General features: G+C 42.5%; 1 long non-coding RNA gene and 1 pseudogene across 1 annotated transcript in view; both read left to right on the top strand.

Moving 5' to 3' along the window:
* The window catches only part of LOC137862075 (uncharacterized), a 74,213-nt gene that overhangs the window by 16,884 nt on the left and 38,672 nt on the right, over positions 1-18,657 (top strand). The gene's annotated exons all lie outside the window — the stretch shown is intronic.
* On the top strand, positions 924-15,166 carry LOC137862099 (ATPase family AAA domain-containing protein 2-like; annotated as a pseudogene).

Raw genomic sequence — 18,657 nt, 5'->3', positions numbered from 1 at the left:
GCTGAGGTGGCCTTCATCAGAGTCTTGTGACCTGAAAATGCAGAAAATGGGTGCATGGCTGGCTGGGTGGGTGGGTGGGAGTTGGGAATTCAGCCTTGGGATCAGAACTGGGACGTTGTTGGGATAGGAAATGATCAGTGGGATGGGAAGTGATGATGGGGATAGGAACTCATTGGAATGGGATAAATGGGTTTTATTTTTATTACATTCAATCCACTTTATTGACTGTGTTGTACAGCATGGCATTGTTTTATTACTATAAAATTATAATGATTATTATTTTATCTTATCATGTTTGCATCTGTTGTTGTGAAGCAATGTTAAGAACAGCAACAAAATAGTTACCTACTTGCTAGCAGCATCCCTATGTTTGCTGGGGTCTGCTCTGTGCATTTTGAAGACCGTTCCATGCTATTCAGCCCCTTCAGGAGGAAATGGATGGTTCTAGGAAAATGCGTCTTGACCTGATGCAAAGCTGTGACTCAGCACCCTGCAGCCCCCTCAACCCCTGGCATTTTACCTGCAGCCTCTCCAACAACTCTGATGTTCCCTGCATCGACTTCAACCACTGCGGTGGGACCTGAGGCCCCTCAAAGCCTTGTCACTCGCCCTGCAGCCCCTCGAGCCCCTGGCATGTTCCCTGCAGCCCCTCCAAGCCTGGCACAGGCCCTAAGAGCTGGCTCCGGGGACTACCCCGGTGCTGTCTCAGGCGCCAATACACACAAGGGGAAGGAATGCATGCAGAAGTCATCTCGTTTTGGAAGAGCAGAAAGTCCTCCCAAGAAGGGGAAGGAGCAAGAGGAAGGCAAGGCAGACTACCCCAAGGTAGGGCCATCCCAGGGAACAGGAGGCTGTTGGAAAGGAGAGCAGAGAGAAAAGCAGCAGCAAGCAGGTGATCCCCATCCCTGGGCGAGCTGCGAGCCATGGGACAAGATTGCAGCTGTCCTCTAGGCGAGCACATTGTCAGCTGGCTGCTGCGCTGCTGGGATAGCAGCTGCGGGAGCCTGGCAGCAGAGGGCAGGGAAGCCAAGCAGCTGGGATCCTTCTCTGGGGAAGGGGGCACTGAGAAAGCGCTTGCAAACGGGGCACAAGCCCTCAGCCTCTGGAGGCGGCGCCTGGCAGGCGTGAAGGAAAGGGATCCCTTCAAGGAAGATGCTGTGGGCTTGCTGAGGCTCGAAGAACAGACGCTGCTGGCTGCTACCAGCGTGCTGCAGCAGCGGCAAGAGAGAGCAAACCGTGGTGGTTTTCCTCAGCTGGGCAGCTGAGCTCCAGCACAAGCGCTCTCTCCCTGCCCCTCCTCCAACGCCAAGGGGAGAAAAGAGGCTGGAAAGGGCTCAAGGGCTGCCAGAAGGACAGGGAGATCACTCCACAAGGAGCGTCACGGGCAAAGCAGGCTCAGCACAGCCTGTTCCAGTCCAGCCCGGGGCCTGCTCCTGCGGGGGCTCTCCACAGGCCGCGGTCTCCTCCAGGCCACAGCCACCTGCTCCACCGGGGGCTCCTCCAGCCACAGGGGGGCTGCAGCGTGGGGATCTGCTCCACGGGGGACCCATGGCTGCAGGGGGACAGCCTGCTCCACCAGGGGCCTCTCCCTGCACAGGCCGCAAGGGAACTGCTGCTGTGAGCCTGGAGCACCTCCTGCCTCCTGCTGCACTCACCTTGGGGGCTGTACAGAGCTTTCCCACTCCTCCCTGAGCCAGACGCTGCTGGGCAGCAACTTTTGTTCCCTTTCTTAGATGCAAGATCCCTTCTTAAATTCAGTCCAGCCAAGTAGGAAAAGTAAATGTGGACAGCTGTACCTTGGCAAAGAAGATAGTAGGGGACAAGGAGGTTTAGCAGTCAAGATGGAAGGTGATGCCATGAGGCTTACAGGCTAGTAATGTTCTAGTGAAACCCAGCCTTCCTAAAGAAACCTGCCTGACTACTTCACGTGAATAACAGACTCTGTTCAGCTATTTCCTAACATAGAAAGGGTGCTGACTGCTTCTTCAGAGTAACATGGTAGTGATACTGCTGAAATAGTTGTGGTTCAGACGTAGATCTGATTTCTCCTAAGCACGCTGAATTCACAGCTGTTGATCCTCCAGAGGAGGCTTTGCAATTGAACACCTGGAGAATAGGTAAATTTCCCGCTGTTGTTCTCCTCTCCTCTTGTTTTGTTTTGTTTTTTTTTTTTTTCCTAGTAGCAGAGGCTTAAGACTCTGAAGAAACGGGCTGCTTTTTTTCATTTCCAACACTGGCTGTTCCTCCTGTAGAGATTATATCAAACAGTCTTGAAGTGCTTGATGACTTACCAGTCTGCAGATTTATTATCAAACCAAAAAAAACCCCGACTTGGTAGACTATTTTTTTCCCACTTTTGAATGACTACTAGGAAGAAGGTTGTTCCGGCATCAAGAAAGTCACGTGGAATGTAATAAAATTTATTGAACCAGTAAATAAAAACTATATTTTTCTATTAGTTCCATTGTTTCAACTCTTCTGACGCTTATGGATGGCATAGATAACAGAGGGGAGATCGTGGTAATCGGAGCTACCAACAGACTGGATTCTATAGATCCTGCTTTACGAAGACCAGGACGCTTTGGCAGAGAGTTCCTCTTCAACTTGCCAAATAAAGAGGTGAGAACTTAAATTGAATGTTAGTGCTACCATGGCAAAGTCCAACTTTATAGGAAAAAAAAATAATTGACAACTTGAACAAAAGAGTGATATGTGGAGACACTGCAAAGTTGTACCTGTTTGCTTAATTATTTAGTCCACTTGGGCGTTTTCATCATGAAGTTGTGTTTTTGGTCTCAATCCTTCACTTCTGAATGAATAGGGGACGTGTTTGCATTTGATTGTGCCCCGGATCGGTGGTAGTAGTTTGAGTCATAATTATTTTCTTCTTTATAGTAATTGTAGCAATTTGAAGCATTGTGCCAGAAGTGCTTTCTGTGCATTTACTGACTGAAAAGCAAATGTGATGAAGTAATGAGACTGTCACAATGAAAGCTTGCTAAGTTTTAGAGAAGTTTTTTGGACAACAAAGAAATGTTTCTGGATAAATTTTTCATTACAGTATTTTCCTCTGGGTCATTAGGTCTCGTAGTTTGGAAACTTGTTATTGAAGCTATAAATGCCTTTTCTTTCATTGTAGGTTCCTAGAAAAAGTTCAGTATAACAAATAAGAAATATTCAATTTCCTGGTTGAAAATGCAGAGTGTATATTAAATAACTGTAAAATACTTGAAAGTTGAGCAAGTAAGAAAAGCGTATTAATAGATGAGGGGTTTTCAGGGAGGACTGTTTGTTTGTTTGTTTGTTTGTTTGTTTTCTTTTTGGTTTGTTTGTTTCTTGTTGGTATTTTTAAGGAAAACTTGGGACAAGCTAAAATGCAATGATTTTGCTTCCAGGCTAGAAAAGAAATTTTCAAGATTCATACTCGTGACTGGACCCCTAAGCCACCGGACATGTTGCTTGATGAACTAGCTGAGAAATGCATTGGTAAGACTGAAACCAAAATGGATTCTTGCTTGTGAGCAAGTTGTAAAGAACCTTAGCTTGTACCAGGCAGTACCCAAGCTCTTGTGCCTTGCTGCACAACTAGTCAACGAGGCAGCTGGCACGCCTTCATAGCAATCAGAGTTAGATGCTTTCATCTATTTACTCTTTGTTGTCGTTCTTTTTGTTGTCTGAAAACGTTAAATGGTTCTGGGGCATCTTCCTCAAGAGTATAGTTTTTGATGAGGAGTCTGCTTCAGCTGCATAAGCGCAGGATATCAGACAGTGCGCAACATGAAACTTCCCTGCAGAGCGGTAGCACTTTGAATTCCCTGTTAACCTGTTTGGTTTTGGCATTACAAATTGTTTAAATGTTGCATGTTGTAAACCTGGGCCTTGACTGATGTAACGTTTGATTTTTGTTTGTTAGGATACTGTGGTGCAGATATCAAATCTTAATGTACTGAAGCTGCGCTGTGCTCTCTACGCCGATGCTATCCTCAGATTTATGCAAGTAGGGAGAAGTTGCTACTAGACGTTAATTCTATTAAAATAAAAGCAAAGGACTTTTTCATGGCTCTGAAGAAGGTTGTTCCGGCATCAAACAGGATCGTGGCTTCACCCGGACAAGCACTATCACCCATTTTCAAGCCACTTTTTAAAAGATCAGGAGCGAATATTTTACAAGTTGTGCAGAAGATCTTCCCGCATGCACAGCTTGCACTAAAGGAGGACCGACAGCAAGGTATAACCACAGCATCCACTTCTTTATAATTCTGCTAAAGCAAAAACTTGTGGTTTGTGCAATCAACTTAAACCTTTCAGACACAATGATGGTAGAATTTTATTATTTGCATGTGCATGTCTTTCTTTTGGGCATGTCTGGAAGATAACGCATAGGTTTTATTCTGGATTCGAAACTGAAATGCCAAATGGAAGCCCTGAATGACTCAATACACAGTAAAGGACGATGCGTTCTCTACTGAAGCATCCTGCTTCTGACGGCAGCTAAGATAATTAGCATTTGTAGAGGTTGACTTGAGGTTTGAAGTATAAGGCAGCTATTTTTCTTTAAAAAATCAAAACTCAGATATTTGGAGGGGAAGCATTTCTAGGTCAATGTTTCTAATTCCTTTCTGAAGAATGTCGGGACCAGGATACAAGTATAACTGGTCTAAGCTAAATACTGTTTTAGCTATCATCATTTTTAACCAGTCTCCTAATTTAAATGTTTGTGGATCGTACTATACATGTGCACGTGAGATCAATTAGCGCTGATATTTACTAGATGAATGGAATTCTGTGGCCATCACATCCTTAATCCCCGTGCTTTCATTGTGGGAACCTCCTCCAGAAAGAAATGGTCTTGTTTTTTTTTTTTTTTTTGTTTGTTTGTTTGTTTGTTTGTGTTTTTTTTTTAGCTATTTAGCAACTGCGGAAATTGTTTGTAATCTCCTTTATTCTAAGGGGGAGAAAAAAATCACCAAGAGTAGCGTACCTTATACGTACACATCAGTGGGACTTAGTACAGCTTTGTAGGGCCTTGTGCCATCTCCTTAGATCTGTGGTGGGATGAACTCTAGGAAATAGCTTTCAGTGTGTGCTCTCAAATGAAGAAAGGGTTTTGGCACTGATTTAGAAGCTGTATTCATGTAAGAGAACGAGACAAAGGCTATTCAGGAAAGTTAACAAACCTCTTTTGTCTTTCAGACCATTTAAATCCTATTTTACAAGATGATACGTTCGACAGTGATGACGATGCATCCTTGGTTTCTGGAGATGAATTAAAAGATGGAATGCCTGACGGACCAGAGAAAAAACGCCTCTGTTTCAGCAGGTAAAGAAAGATAGATCCCTGTTATGTTTAAATTCTCAGGACTGCTGAGTCTTTGTAAACAGTTCCAGCTGTTAAAAGTGTGAGGAGTGGTAGACGAAGGGGTAACATCAAGTTTGTGTGTTGAAGGGGTGCTTGGTATTCACAAGGAGAAAGGGTGAAGGGACTAAAGTGGTAATGAAGTTGCTCTGAATGACCAAATTGAAAAGCCCAGGCTTGTCTTCCTAAGCCAAAGTGATCCGTAGACTACCAGAACACGTTGACTTAATCCATGGCATTCTTTGAAAGACTCAAGACCACATAAATGTCCTGTCTGTCCTTTTAGCTAAAAATACCCCAACTTTATGGGTTTGTGTTGCCACCTTTTGCCCTTCTGTTTTCCAGGATTCTTAAACCAATGGTGAATTATGTAGCAGAAAGAAAACTGAGAAATGGCTTGTTAAAACACCTTGAGCAAAATCTGAATGGTGTCTTTATTTGTTAAGCCACCAAGTTGTGTTAATCTTGTGGTATTTTAGTATGGAAGTCATGCAAGCCCACTGTTGGAAAGTTAGATCATGTTGTCACAGCTGGATCAGTTATTTTTCTCAGTTTCTATTGCTGTGCTGTCCAGAAGATTTTCTGTCCTCTAGAGCAAGGCTAAGTCTCTAGCATCTTTGATTTAAGCCAGCAAAGGTACAGCCTGATTGTAGTGGGGAAACAAATGCTCCTCACAAATTTATTTCCTAGTAGTAAAGCAAGATTGCAGGGATATTAATTTGCAGTCTTGGTTCAGTACAGAATAGGCAACACAAGGGAAGAAGATGAAACAATTGGAATGACTGAATAACTTAACTGGAAATCATACATGTATTTAATGTACCGCTACCATTTGGATTTTTTGGGGATGGAAAAGTAAGTCTATAGGAAAATTACTTGGAACATCTGTGTGTGTCTATTCAGCACCTCATTTATAAACTTGTTTTCTTAACTCTTGTTCTAGGAGTGCTTTCTGTGAACCAACATCACGCCGGCCCCGTCTGCTAATAGTAGGAAAAGAAGGGTACGGCCAGGTTTCTTACGTGGCACCCGTGGTGTTGCACGCTTTGGAGAAGTTTCCCGTTCACACCCTGGACCTTTCTGTTCTGCTTACAAACGTTGCACCGCCAGAAGAGATCTGCAGACAGGTACCTTTTTTCTTTTTATTCTCATCGGATTCACTGACTGTATGTAAAGGATCAATCGAGTTGCAAGTAAGGTGAGCAAAATTCATTGGTAATGGAGGTGGCGTTGTTTTAATGTGCCGGGATGTTTGCTTCTGTCTGAAAATCCCCTTTTCTTTTAGACAAAACCACAAACAATCTGGATGTTGTACATGTCCACATTTTCCATACCCAATTTTACAGTGATGATGTTGCTAGCAGCTCAGGAAGCTGGGCGGTGTTGCTAATAAACATCTCTTTGTGGAAAGAAATGCTGCTCATCTCCCTGGGATCCAGAAAGTAGTTCTCATTGCCTCCGAAGACTGTGTGCTCCCAGTAGATGGCTCTGTATCAGACTGCATGTCGGCTACTTTTTGTAGCCTTCTTCTAAATTGTATTAGTAAGGCAACCAAGGTTTGGGGCTTCTGTTTATTTTGTTTTCACACGGACATACACAACTTGTGCCGTTGCAGTATGTGCAATAAAAGCATTAACATTCACTAAACACTTCATTTGCACGCTGATGTGGTTTTAACTAGAAAAAATAAACAGATCTGGTGTTTTTACTTTTAGGCAGGAAATCCATTTTATTGTTTGGCATCACTACCTTAAAATATTTTTACCTTTAGTGGGAACATTTGAGAGCCATACAAGTAAGGACAGACATGTTACACGACTGAATACTGATGTGTCCCATAAGAGGGACATTTCCTTTCTTTGTTATGCGATGATTGTGGCTGTGGCCATATAGCTACGGTGTCTAGCCACTGCCTGAATATATCCTTCCCATCTTCTGACTAGAGTTCTTCGAATACTGGTAATCTGAAAGGGTGCACAGAGAAATTCCTTATGTGAAAGGATGCTTGCCACTCTGTTCACATAGTTTCCTTTCATGGGGCAGTCAGGTGGCTATGTAGCTATGTATTAACAGGTTATTCTACGTGTTTTAGTTTTCTTACCCAAGCTTTCCTTTTCACTAGCTGATCCGAAATGCTCAGAAGACAGCACCAAGCATAATTTATGTCCCAGATATCCATTTATGGTGGGACAACGTTGGACCTGCCTTGAAACTTACTTTTCTAACTCTTCCAGCATTTTCGCCAGTTTTGCTGCTTGCTACGTCTGATGTACGTCACTCAGATCTCCCAGAAGAGGTATTTGTCAATACTTTTCTTACTATTTCTTCAGTGTCTTGTAATTTATGAATGCTTTCAGCATCAAAATGCTGCGCTTTCTTAAATGCCTACTGTTATTACTCAGGCACCCTAACAAATCACTTAAAATTTGCTTAGAGAAAAAGAATACTGTGAAAGCATCTGCTTAAGGTTTTTTCTGAGTCAAGCAAGTGACTTTCACCCCCTTCTCATGCATGCAAATAATAAATTAATACAATAATTCTGGTGGCTACAAAGTGGTTCAGTCAAGAATATGCAGTGCTTGAAATGACAAGAAGATGTTTTTACTGAAGAGATTTCTTCTGACAGTCTGCCATTCCATGCTATGTTGGGTAAACTGCTAATAATGCAATTTAGTAGAGAATTGAAACACTTTGATTAAAAAAAAAAAAATAAATCAGTTTCTTTCTTCATATAGGCCAAAGCTTTCCAAGCTGGAAAGCTGAGTTCCAATTTCTGCTCAAGTAACTTTGGAATGGAATTCTAGTTGTATTCCTAAATAAACTGTAGTAAAAGTACATGCAGAACTTCATTGACTTCTGAGAGTTTACATTAAGGGAAGGTGCCCAAAACAGGAACACGCTGTTCTCATTCCGATTATTTTGTCTCAGTTACTGGGGGAAGAGAACAGGTCTTACCTAGATGTGTTTATTATCAACTGCTTTGAAAGTGCTTGAGTTCCCACAGAAGTTTTTGTACAGGTTCTAAATTCCTTCTAAAATAAGTAGTGAAATTCCTTACCTACCTTTTAATACTAGAAATTGAAAATGGAGGAAGATGTAGAGGTACTAGCTACTTCAGACACCTTTTGGTAGAGAAATAAAAACTCAGCAAAAAGCCCTCACTTGTCTGCTGAAGCCTTTCTCTTCCCTCTATAGCCATAAAGGTTCTAAGTAAAGGATGCAGCAAGGCAAGTAAATACAAAGGAAGCGATGTTGGATGTGGTGAAAGCCATTACTTTATCAGTGTAGCGTACAATCCCTTCACCAAGATTTAATTCTACAGGTGATTCTTAAAGGTGATATTTGAATTTGCCGTGCCAGCCTGTGAAAATGTAGCCATTTAAGGCCAGGAAGATAACTTTTTTTCAGTTTGTGTTCTTCAGGTTATTATTCATTTTAAAAGGTACTCATCTTTTTGGAATAGAAGATGAGTTTTTGTGGCCTTAAATCTGAAATGTCTTTCCTCCTTCTGCTTTAGATCCAAAAATTATTTAATAAGGAATTTGGAGAACTGTGCAATATTGAGTTGCCTGGTAGGGCAGAGAGAGCAGCTTTTTTTGAGGACCTAATTCTAAATCAAGTGGCTAAGCCTCCTGCAAAGAAAACAGGTGAGGAGGATATAAGAAGTACATCTAAAACTTTCCTATCGAAGTTACTAGCTCTTTGGGATTTGCTTTGGTGGTCATTTTCTGTCAGTAATTTTGTCATATGCTTGTATTTGAGTACTGTAAATTGGCTAATTTTTCCTGATTAATTGAAGTTGATCGGACATTGGAAGTCCTGCCTGTAGCACCACCAGCTGAGCCTCAGAAGCCACAAGAGGAAGAAGTAGGGATGCTGGAGGAGGAAGAGGAGGATACCTTGCGTGAACTTAGAATTTTCTTGAGGGACGTTACTCACAGACCTGCCACTGACAGACGTTTCAGGGAATTTGCAAAGCCCATTGACCCACAGAAGGTAAACTAGTGCTGATCTGTGTGTGTCTGTAACTTCTCAGCGTTCGTATTTCTCAGCGTTTTGGGGAAGGTTCAACTTCGTTTTTAGGGCTGCACTATTAGGATTTTGCAAGAAGCAGAGGCAGTGCTTTTACTTCTGCTGACTCTCAGATGTCTCTTATCGGATTATTCGCTGAAAGCCCTGGTTTCATTCTAAGAAGCCAGTCCAAATGCCAACACAGTCTGCTCGTGAAAAGGCTTTGATATGTAGGCATGTCACAGCACTGAAAAGCACAGAGATCTTTCCTTATAATTACAAACAGTACTTACAGGACTACTTTAATGAAGCCCTTTATTGGACTGTCAGTTCCTGTGGGAACAGGAATAGGAGCAGCAGTTTGTAAAAATAAGTTTTGAGATCCTGTTCTCTGTTTCATCTGGAACTCCTCAAGAGGAATCAACCATAAGTGCAGTGTGTTTTCTTTTTCCTCCAATAGGCTGCTTAAAGCCCTTTATTGGACTGTCAGTTCCTGTGGGAACAGGAATAGGAGCAGCAGTTTGTAAAAATAAGTTTTGAGATCCTGTTCTCTGTTTCATCTGGAACTCCTCAAGAGGAATCAACCATAAGTGCAGTGTGTTTTCTTTTTCCTCCAATAGGCTGCTTAGATCCCTTTTTCTCCTTAATTGATTAGATAAGCCTAAACTAGGGGCGTATATTTCAAAGACAGGTGTAACTTGACTATACCTGCGGATCAGCAAAGGCCTCTTCATGTGGGCATCCACTGGCTTTTCTTCCCCTTTTCTCCTAGGTTCTTGAGCTGTGAAAAATCTAGACAGATACGTATGTCTTCATCTGAACTAGTCATTAGGCTCCTCTTATGGTCTGAGGGAAGAAATCAGCACCTCTGGGCCCAGTTATCTCATTCTAAAGCAGATGCCTGCAATAGGTACTTCACAGGTGCAATTTATGCACCTTTTCCTCAATGTTGACAGCAAAAAGAATGTCGGATGGCTTACTCAGCTTTCACTGTTGTGATTTTCTGAAGCAAAGTGAAATGAATTTCCCACCCTCAGTGTTTCTTCTGTACCATGCACGTGCTTCTGACCTCCCTACTTCTTGTTGTCCTCTCCTAGCAGCTCTAAAGCCAGTTGAAAGAGCCCTTCCATTTTTGAGAAGCAAACTGGTTAATTTCAGCATCTTCTGATGCATCGCAAATGTTCAGGGTTTTTAGGAAGTCGTTTATTTAAAGTTTTCAGAGTAATTTTGGTAGACAGTGTGCAAGGTTAAGAAAACCTCTGAATGCTTGTATTTGATCTGCAGGTACCTGACTATGCCACAAGGATTAAAGAGCCGATGGATCTTTCAACAGTTCTGACTCAAATTGACTCGTGCCAGTACCCCGCTGCAGGAGACTATCTGAAGGACATCGATCTAATCTGTAACAATGCCTTAGAGTACTACCCAGATCAAAGATCTACAAGTGAGGATGTGCTTTTTAGCCCTAGTTTAAAAAATCTGTCAAACGTATAGATGGATAAATGCTGTGTGCGGACAATAGACTTTGGATGGATTCGATGATTTTGGACATCCACAGAGAACATCTCTTACCACATTGTAAATATTTTATCATTTTGCTACTTGGGCATGGAATTGTGATATAAATGTTCCCAAGGAACTAGTGCTTTTGTTTTAATTAACTTCTATGTTGATATGCTGAAAATATTCACTGAGATAACCTTTCGGAACCAACCTATGAAGAAAGCAATTTTTTTCTGTGATCAAAACAGTCTCATTGGTTGGTAGACAACATTCAGTTAAAGTCTGTAAAATTTCAGATTGTCACAGAGCCTATGTTTTGCAAGACACTGCATATTCAATGGTGAGGAACAAAATGGATACAGAGTTTGGACGACTTTGTGAACAAATTAAAGAATCTCGTGAGAAAAGAGGTACGTGCTTTAACGCTAAGGATTTTAAGACTTGTCTCTGCATTTGTAACTGAAAATGCACAACGAAGATCTTTGGTATCTATTCTTTATTGCAAGGTCGCACCTCTCCAGCATGTGCTCCATGTGACAACTCCAAGTCACCACAGCAGAACCCTGCTACTGAAGACGACAAACCAGATGAAGAGAGTAATGAAAATGAGGCGATGACAGCGGCACCTGTAGATGCCAGTACACCCATTTCTAATGGTAAGTTGCATTTTATTCAGCTGCTCTTGTCATTCATACCTTCTCTGTTTTTGAGGCGCAACAGGTGTCTCTGATGCCTGGCTCTTTATGCCAGAGGTATTTTGTTTTCAAATTTACTTCAAAATGTGAGAGAGAAATCCAGAGGTCATCCATTCAATATAGTTATGAATTAAAGTTCAAAGAAAGTTGGTTTACAATATAAAAAAAAACAAAAACAAAAAACAAAAAACAAAATAAAACAAAACAAACAAACAAAAACTTTGACGGCCCAATTGCCATTTAGTCGCCCCTAAATTGCTAATTCTTGAGGTAAAAAATGTTGTGGATGGCAGTTTCTGAATACTTAACTAGTTTTTAATTATGCAAAATGGTATTTTTACCCCCACTCCACCCCTCCCTTCCCCAAATGCTAAAATCTTAGCTACCTCATACTGTGATTTCCAGTTGAAGGAGGGAAGTCTAACTAGTGAGAGTGGGAATTTTGCCATGGACTCCACCCATATCCTTTTGCAATACTATATGAATACTACGAATGTTGGGCAAAACCACAAAGTTTGTTTTTTCACAAAAGGTTTACCGAATCAGGAAGCATACGAGGTATAAGTCTTCACGTTTTTTCTCCTTTGAATATTCCCTTAAAATTGTCTCATTAATTAATCTCTTCCAAACATGTATTCAGCTTTTGAAGTCTTCAGCTTGATACCAGACTCGAAGGAGAGCTTATTTCCAGAGGCTTTTATGATGTTCATCTGTATTAGTTCATGCAGTAAGACAGTGACTTTATCAAATAACCTCACGTTGTATTAATACTGCCAATCCAAAGTAAGAATCCTCAGCATGTAAAATCCTGAAAGTGACTGTTTAGTGAATGAAATTCCATAGCAGTGTGTGTGGTTTGTTTGCTTGTTTTTAATCTTAATAGCAAACTGACCCCATTAACTTTCAACTCTTTTCTCAGCATATGTAGGCAGTGGTAGCTCAGTTCCTTTGTTTTCCTTGTCAGTCAAGTAAGATGAAGATAATGGATTTTGAAGAAAGAATTCTTTTGGTTATGTTTTGGATTACTTTTTTATGCTGTCTCTTTGTAGGTGCGTCAGAAAGAAAGTGCAGAAGGAACAACTGTGCGCATGCTGCAGCAAAGCGAAGAAGGAGTTCTCAATTCGATACAGAGAACAGAGTACCAACAGATGACCAAAACGATAGTGATGAAGCAGAGTTTGTGGACAAACATGTTTCTGACATATGTCAAGTAAAACTTAACACTGAAAAGGAAAGTGCTAAGCTTTGTGAATATTCCCCACCAAGATGGGGAACTATAACTAATGAAAATCCAAGTTCAAATGGTAAGGGAGAAGTCCAACGGATCCTTTAGCACCTTATTCTTGCTGAGGAGGATTGCACTATTTATTAGCTTTAGCCTTCAATTTCACTCTATTTTTTCTGTTACAGCTCTCAAAAGTCATCACACAGTTTATTCCGTAATGATGTTGCTCCTCTAATTGTGCAAGCCAAGCCCGCATGTTTCTGTAGGTGCTGTTTTTTTGATTCTGAAGTCTGTTTTTTTCTAATGGTACCTAACTGAAAGCCAGCAGTCACTGACATTCTTTTATTGTACGAGGTGCTTTCCAATAACGAGCAGCTTAGGTGAAAAAGCTGCACTTCAAGATGCGTGGATCCAGAGTAACATGTGGAATAGGAGACTTAAGCCCTAATGTTGTACTCTAAGATGTGTTCCCTAACCTGAATTGGCAACATGACTATTTTTTTCCACTATTAAGCTTTTCATTAGTGCTTTTGGTTTGTTTGTGGGTATTTTTGTTTGCTTTTTTTGTCTTAGTTTCTAATTTTTGTGGAGCAGTGACTTTAGCTGGAAAGAAGGGAGAAGCCAAGTATTTCTCAGTGAAGACGATAACAATTCTGTCTCTGTATTTGTAGAAAGAGACTGTTTGGCAGGTACAGGATACTTCACTGAGACTGTATTCTAGATAAACAGAAAACCTGACTGAAGAAATCTGTGTCCTTCCAGATTCCTGGGCATTTCAAGCGGTGACTCCTGGACGTTCTTGGGAAGAAGACCAACAACAGATAAGTGATGAGAACACTGTACAAGTCCCTACGGAGACAGACTACATAGTTATTGTGGATCGCTATGAGCTCAAAGTATGTCTAATTTCAGCTTTTTTTTAATGCTCAAATAGGACATATTCCGTTATACTCCATATTCAGTTTCGCTTTGTCTCAAGGCTGAAGTCTAGCTGAGAATTCCCCTGTGCCAGATGCAGTATTTTTGTATATTATGAAATTAGCCTCTCTAATTTTGAGAAATGCTGAGCCTGTTGCAAAATTGACAGAACGAGCTCTTTGGGGTCTGTTTAATAGAAGTCCTACGTGATAAGTTTTGGGGTGATGAGGGGAGGGGACATTCTGACCACATTTGGCGCAGTGCAGGAGGGCCTGGACGTGCTGTTCCCTTCTGTGAACTCACGGTCGGTATTCCCTCTCCGTCCTGTGCCAGAGACGTGAGGTCACTGATCCATAAATGCCCGAGATGGTTTGCCTCGGAGTTGCCGGTGACTTGTAAACAAGTGATGCAATTTTCAGGATAGCACGGTTTCCCCTCCTCCCTTTGTTTCCTCGCTATTTCCCAGTCAGGTACCAGTATCAGTGTTCAAGTCCGGCTGTCGGTTGTATCACCTTTGCCGAGTGTGTGCTCACAGGAATCCAGTTTTGTGGTGTTATTAATTAACTTTCTGACACTGTCACATCAGGCACTAAAGGTGCTTCCTCCTGCAGTCTACACAAGGGATGTGATGACTCAAGTTTTCAACATCTTTATTGTCATTGGTAGTATTAATTCTGATGTTCATCTTTTATTGCAGTCCATCACGTTAGTTTGGTTTGGTTTCGGTTTGGTTTGTGGTTTCGTTGTTGGTTTTTGGGGTAGCTCAGGGCCTCCTGAAATACTCCAACCACTCTGCTGCATAAATAGTTGTTTCTTTTTCTGTGGAGATGGGAGCCACCAAAAATGCCTCCTTTCCTTATCCTGTAGCAGCCAGATGGCATTTCGTAAGGCTGCGCCGTGCCTCCCTTTGGCTGATGGTTCATTTCCAGTTCTCTTGCCTTTCTGAGAGCTGGAAGGAACCACACCAGGACCACTCACCTCTTTTCGTGTACCCTTCAGAGTGCAGTGAGCTGCAAGGTGTTGCATAAAGCAGCATCTCTGCTTCCAGGGGATCCTTTCTACCCAGCTCTGGAAGTCAGCCCAAAGGGAGCACACGGCTGCTGACGTGGGAGAACGTGAAGGGAAAAACAGGCAAGAACTCTGACCACGTTGCTACTAGCTCTTAGAAGACCTTGGAGATGGATCATGGAGAGCTTAACGATGCAAACATGCTTTGAAAGTTTGACTTCTGCTTGCACCTAACAGGTCCAGAAGAGCTCACTTCCAAAAAAACCAACAGGCTTCCAGTTGTGTTTGGAGCCGTTCCAGAAAGCCACTTGGTGTTGCAGGTTCTCGTTGGGTGTCTTGGCCTTCTTGACCCACAGCTTGAAGCCGCTGCCCCTTGCATCTGACAAATGTTTTACAACTTCAACTTCTTTGCAGGTTCTACTTAAATTTGGTGGAGGAGGCTGTGGCTGAGCAGAGAACTAATTTGTTATTTCACTAACTGGAATAATTTACAATGGAAAGAAGCTTTTTTTAGTTCAAAGTTGTGTTTCTGATTACAGCTTCCGGTATTTTACCTCGCAGTCCACAAGCACTCTTCTTAAACTTGATTCCTGACAAGTCGCTTTTCTCAATTCTCGTGTTCTTGGACTCCACCAGGGGAAAAGGAAGGCCCTGCTAATATTGCTTGGCTGTTTCCTTCCGGAGGAAGGAGGGGAGAGTTGAGAAAAAGAGGAATGAAGTAAAATGAATTTACTCTTTGCACACGTGCTGAAAGAATAGGCAGGTGTTCTTGGGAATATCTCATTTAAATCTCTGTGTATGTGTTTCGAGAGGATGCGTCCTCACTTAGAGGAGCCAACATCCCATTGCTGGACCTAATCCTGATGGGGCTGGCATCTGAGGGTTACGCGGGCTGCTCCCGGCAGAGCTCTTCCCACGCGGGGAGGCCGAGGGAGCCGGTCGAGCACTGCTCCGCTGCCTGGAAAGATTCAGTCATTTCCACCCAAAGTGAGGAAATAAAAAGCTCGGTCAGCCATTTCATCTGGAGATACCCCGCCCTCCTCCAACAAATACGAAAAAGGGAAAATGTAGGCTTGGGCCCTCACATATCCCAGCAGTTTGCACCCATTCGGGCGATGCGATTGGGGTCGGGGCAGGCAAAATAGAAGTTACCTTTATTTTTTTTTTAATTTCGGCAGAGGAAGTTATAAGGTTGATGTTGCCCCTTTGATATTTGATTTAACCCACTGACTGCCTGGGAAGGAAGGAGTCTGTTTAGTTTACCTTTGTCCTAGATTCAGTTTTAATATCTCATGTTTAATTGGAGGGGGAGGGGGGGGAGGAATCTTTATTCTTAATGATTCATGCCGCCTCAAAGCACAGTGGTTTCTACTTGTGTGCTGCCTTTCCCACTGGGGGAGGCAAACAAAAGAACAATAATTTCAGACTCCTCCTTCAGTTTCCAAGAGAACCTTAGCTGCTCAGGGATAGCTCTGAATTTTAAAAGCATTTTTTTCTTCCAAATTATGTATTGATTGCACATAAAATAGCAGCACCGTAATACGCAATTTCAAACAAATGCACGGGGGTGCTTGGTTGCTTTTAATGCTCCTCCTTTATTTTTATTTTATTTTTTTTCCTCCAGCAGAAAACAAAAAGTGGATTCTGTTCCCATAAGCCGCTCTTGCAAAATCTGCACAAACATTTATTAGTCTAGACACAAAATATTCTCAGCCGGCCTCAGCCTGACGATGGCAAAAAGAAATAAAAATAATAATAATAATAATAAAAAAAAGAAAAGGCAAGCTAATATTGTACTTGGCTGTGAAAAGGGAAGGGGGGAATCATGCCCCAGGCTAGTGAAGCTGTAACATTTTGCTGGGGCTGCCTACAACAACAGATGCATCTCGTTCCCCTGGGCTTCCAGTCCTGCCTATTCTCTCTGCTGAACTTGGCCGCTCGCAAACATTCCCTGTGAGTACCACACCCCGGGCTTCTCCTGGACGCTTTTGATTTGATTGAATGATGGCACCAGGCATGCTCCTCTTCACCAGGCCTGCTCTTGTGCCCCAGAAATCATGTAGTGAATTCATTGATTGGAAAACGTGCAGAATAGGTGGGATCTGGGGTGACTGGTAGAAATCAAAAGGGTTTGAAATAGGCGATGTGACCGCAGCTTAAACCTGCAGGAAGGGAGCATCGACCCGAATGGTTTATCTGAATCTTCAGCTGCAACTTCTGTAAATACCAGCTCCTTCTCCTCATTTGCTACCATGGCAGTTTGCAGACTTTTGCTGAGTTAAAAGGACAAATCATAGTTGTGCGCGTTTGTTTGATCAGGCCTTTACCTAAGTGCTCACGTTCTCAGACTGCTGGGGTTTTATATTTTTGTCATTTTCTTAGAAAATGGCGAATAATGCATATCCCGGCTTCCAGATGATTAGTTCCTTTTGCTCCCAATTTGTGTCAGGCTGCGTTTGGTTGGAAATGAAAATGTAATTGCAAATTCCCCTCAACAGTACAACATGTCTGTGGTATTAATTAAAGCACTGTAAATACGTAGAATATCTGAGAATGCATTCCTTCAAGCATGGCCGTGTTTTTTTAAACCTACAGAGGAGGCAAAATACGGTATTTAGGCTTAGTAGATGAAATGTATTGCTTCTGTGGTGGCAGATCCGTGTCTTGAGATTTTAAACTTGGTGTATCTCATGCTCGAGCCTTCAAAGGAGATGTTACATAGACAATAAAACGTCCTGCTTTTCGGGGAGGGCTCTCCTTAGGTCACGCAGAAAACGCCTTCAGTCTTCACTCACTGCAGCATTCACAAAGTGAATGCCTTCCTGTAAGGTTAGTCACCGATGGCCACTCATTCCATGCTTTCACTAAGAAAAACCTTCGCAGCTTTGAATCTGAATTTCCTGCCCCGCGTTTAGGTGAGCCCGGAGCGGCGTCAGGCATTGCTGGGCTCCTCGTCCGGCGGCGCTGGTGAAGTGAAAGATGCCAAAAGTGAAGTTTGACAGTGAGCTCGGGGGCTTGTGCTGGCCCGGTGGCTCTCTAAGCCCCCGTGTCTGAGCAGCGGGAGCATCCGAGCAGCACAGGACGGAGCTCAGCAAGAGGCTGGGGTCAGGGCACTGCTGCAAATAGCAATGCTTTGCTGGCTGCAGAAGTTAACCAGGTACACAGCGCTGTTTTACTACATGGTGGAGACCTACGGAGAGTGTTTCTGCCCTCCTTTTTAGCTGAAACATCCCCAGATTCTAAGGGGAAAAGGAATAGAAGGGACTTGCGGAGTAATGTTCTAGTGAAACCCAGCCTTCCTGAAGAAGCCTGCCTGAATAATTCCTGTGAATAACAGACTGTTCAGCTATTTCCTAACATAGAAACGGTGCTGACTTCTTCTTCAGAGTAACATAAGTTAGTGATGCTACTGAAATAGTTGTGGTTCAGACGTAGATCTGATTTCTCCTAAGCACGCTCAATTCACAGCTGTTGATCCTCCAGCGGAGGCTTTGCAATTGAACACCTGTGGATAGGTAAGTTTCCCGCTGTTCTCCTTTCCTCTTGTTTTTTTTTTTTTTTTTTTTGTTTTTTGTTTTTTGTTTTTTGTTTTTTGTTTTTTGTTTTTTGTTTTTTGTTTTTTTCTTAGTAGCATAGGCTTAAGACTCTGAAGAAACGGGCTGCTTTTTTTCATTTCCAACACTGGCTGTTCCTTTTGAGCCCCGCCTTCTATTTTTGCAGTCACAGGATACGTGAATGTAAATTCTTGGGAGAGAGGTAGAAAACTCTGTTTCAACTGGTGTTTTTTTCGGCTATGTGGGGAGACCAAATAGGGTGGTTTTGAATCTTCTGGCTCTTATTCAGAGCAGCAGCATGTGGAGGGAGACAGATGCGTGTGCTTTTTTAGTGCAATGGCTTCAGAAGCAAGAGGGGAAAAAACACTTTCTCTGGGAGCTGGAGAA

This window comes from Anas acuta, chromosome 10 (assembly GCF_963932015.1).
Source record: "Anas acuta chromosome 10, bAnaAcu1.1, whole genome shotgun sequence".
Classification (NCBI taxonomy): Eukaryota; Metazoa; Chordata; class Aves; order Anseriformes; family Anatidae; genus Anas; species Anas acuta.
This window is presented reverse-complemented; position numbering and strand designations above follow the sequence as displayed.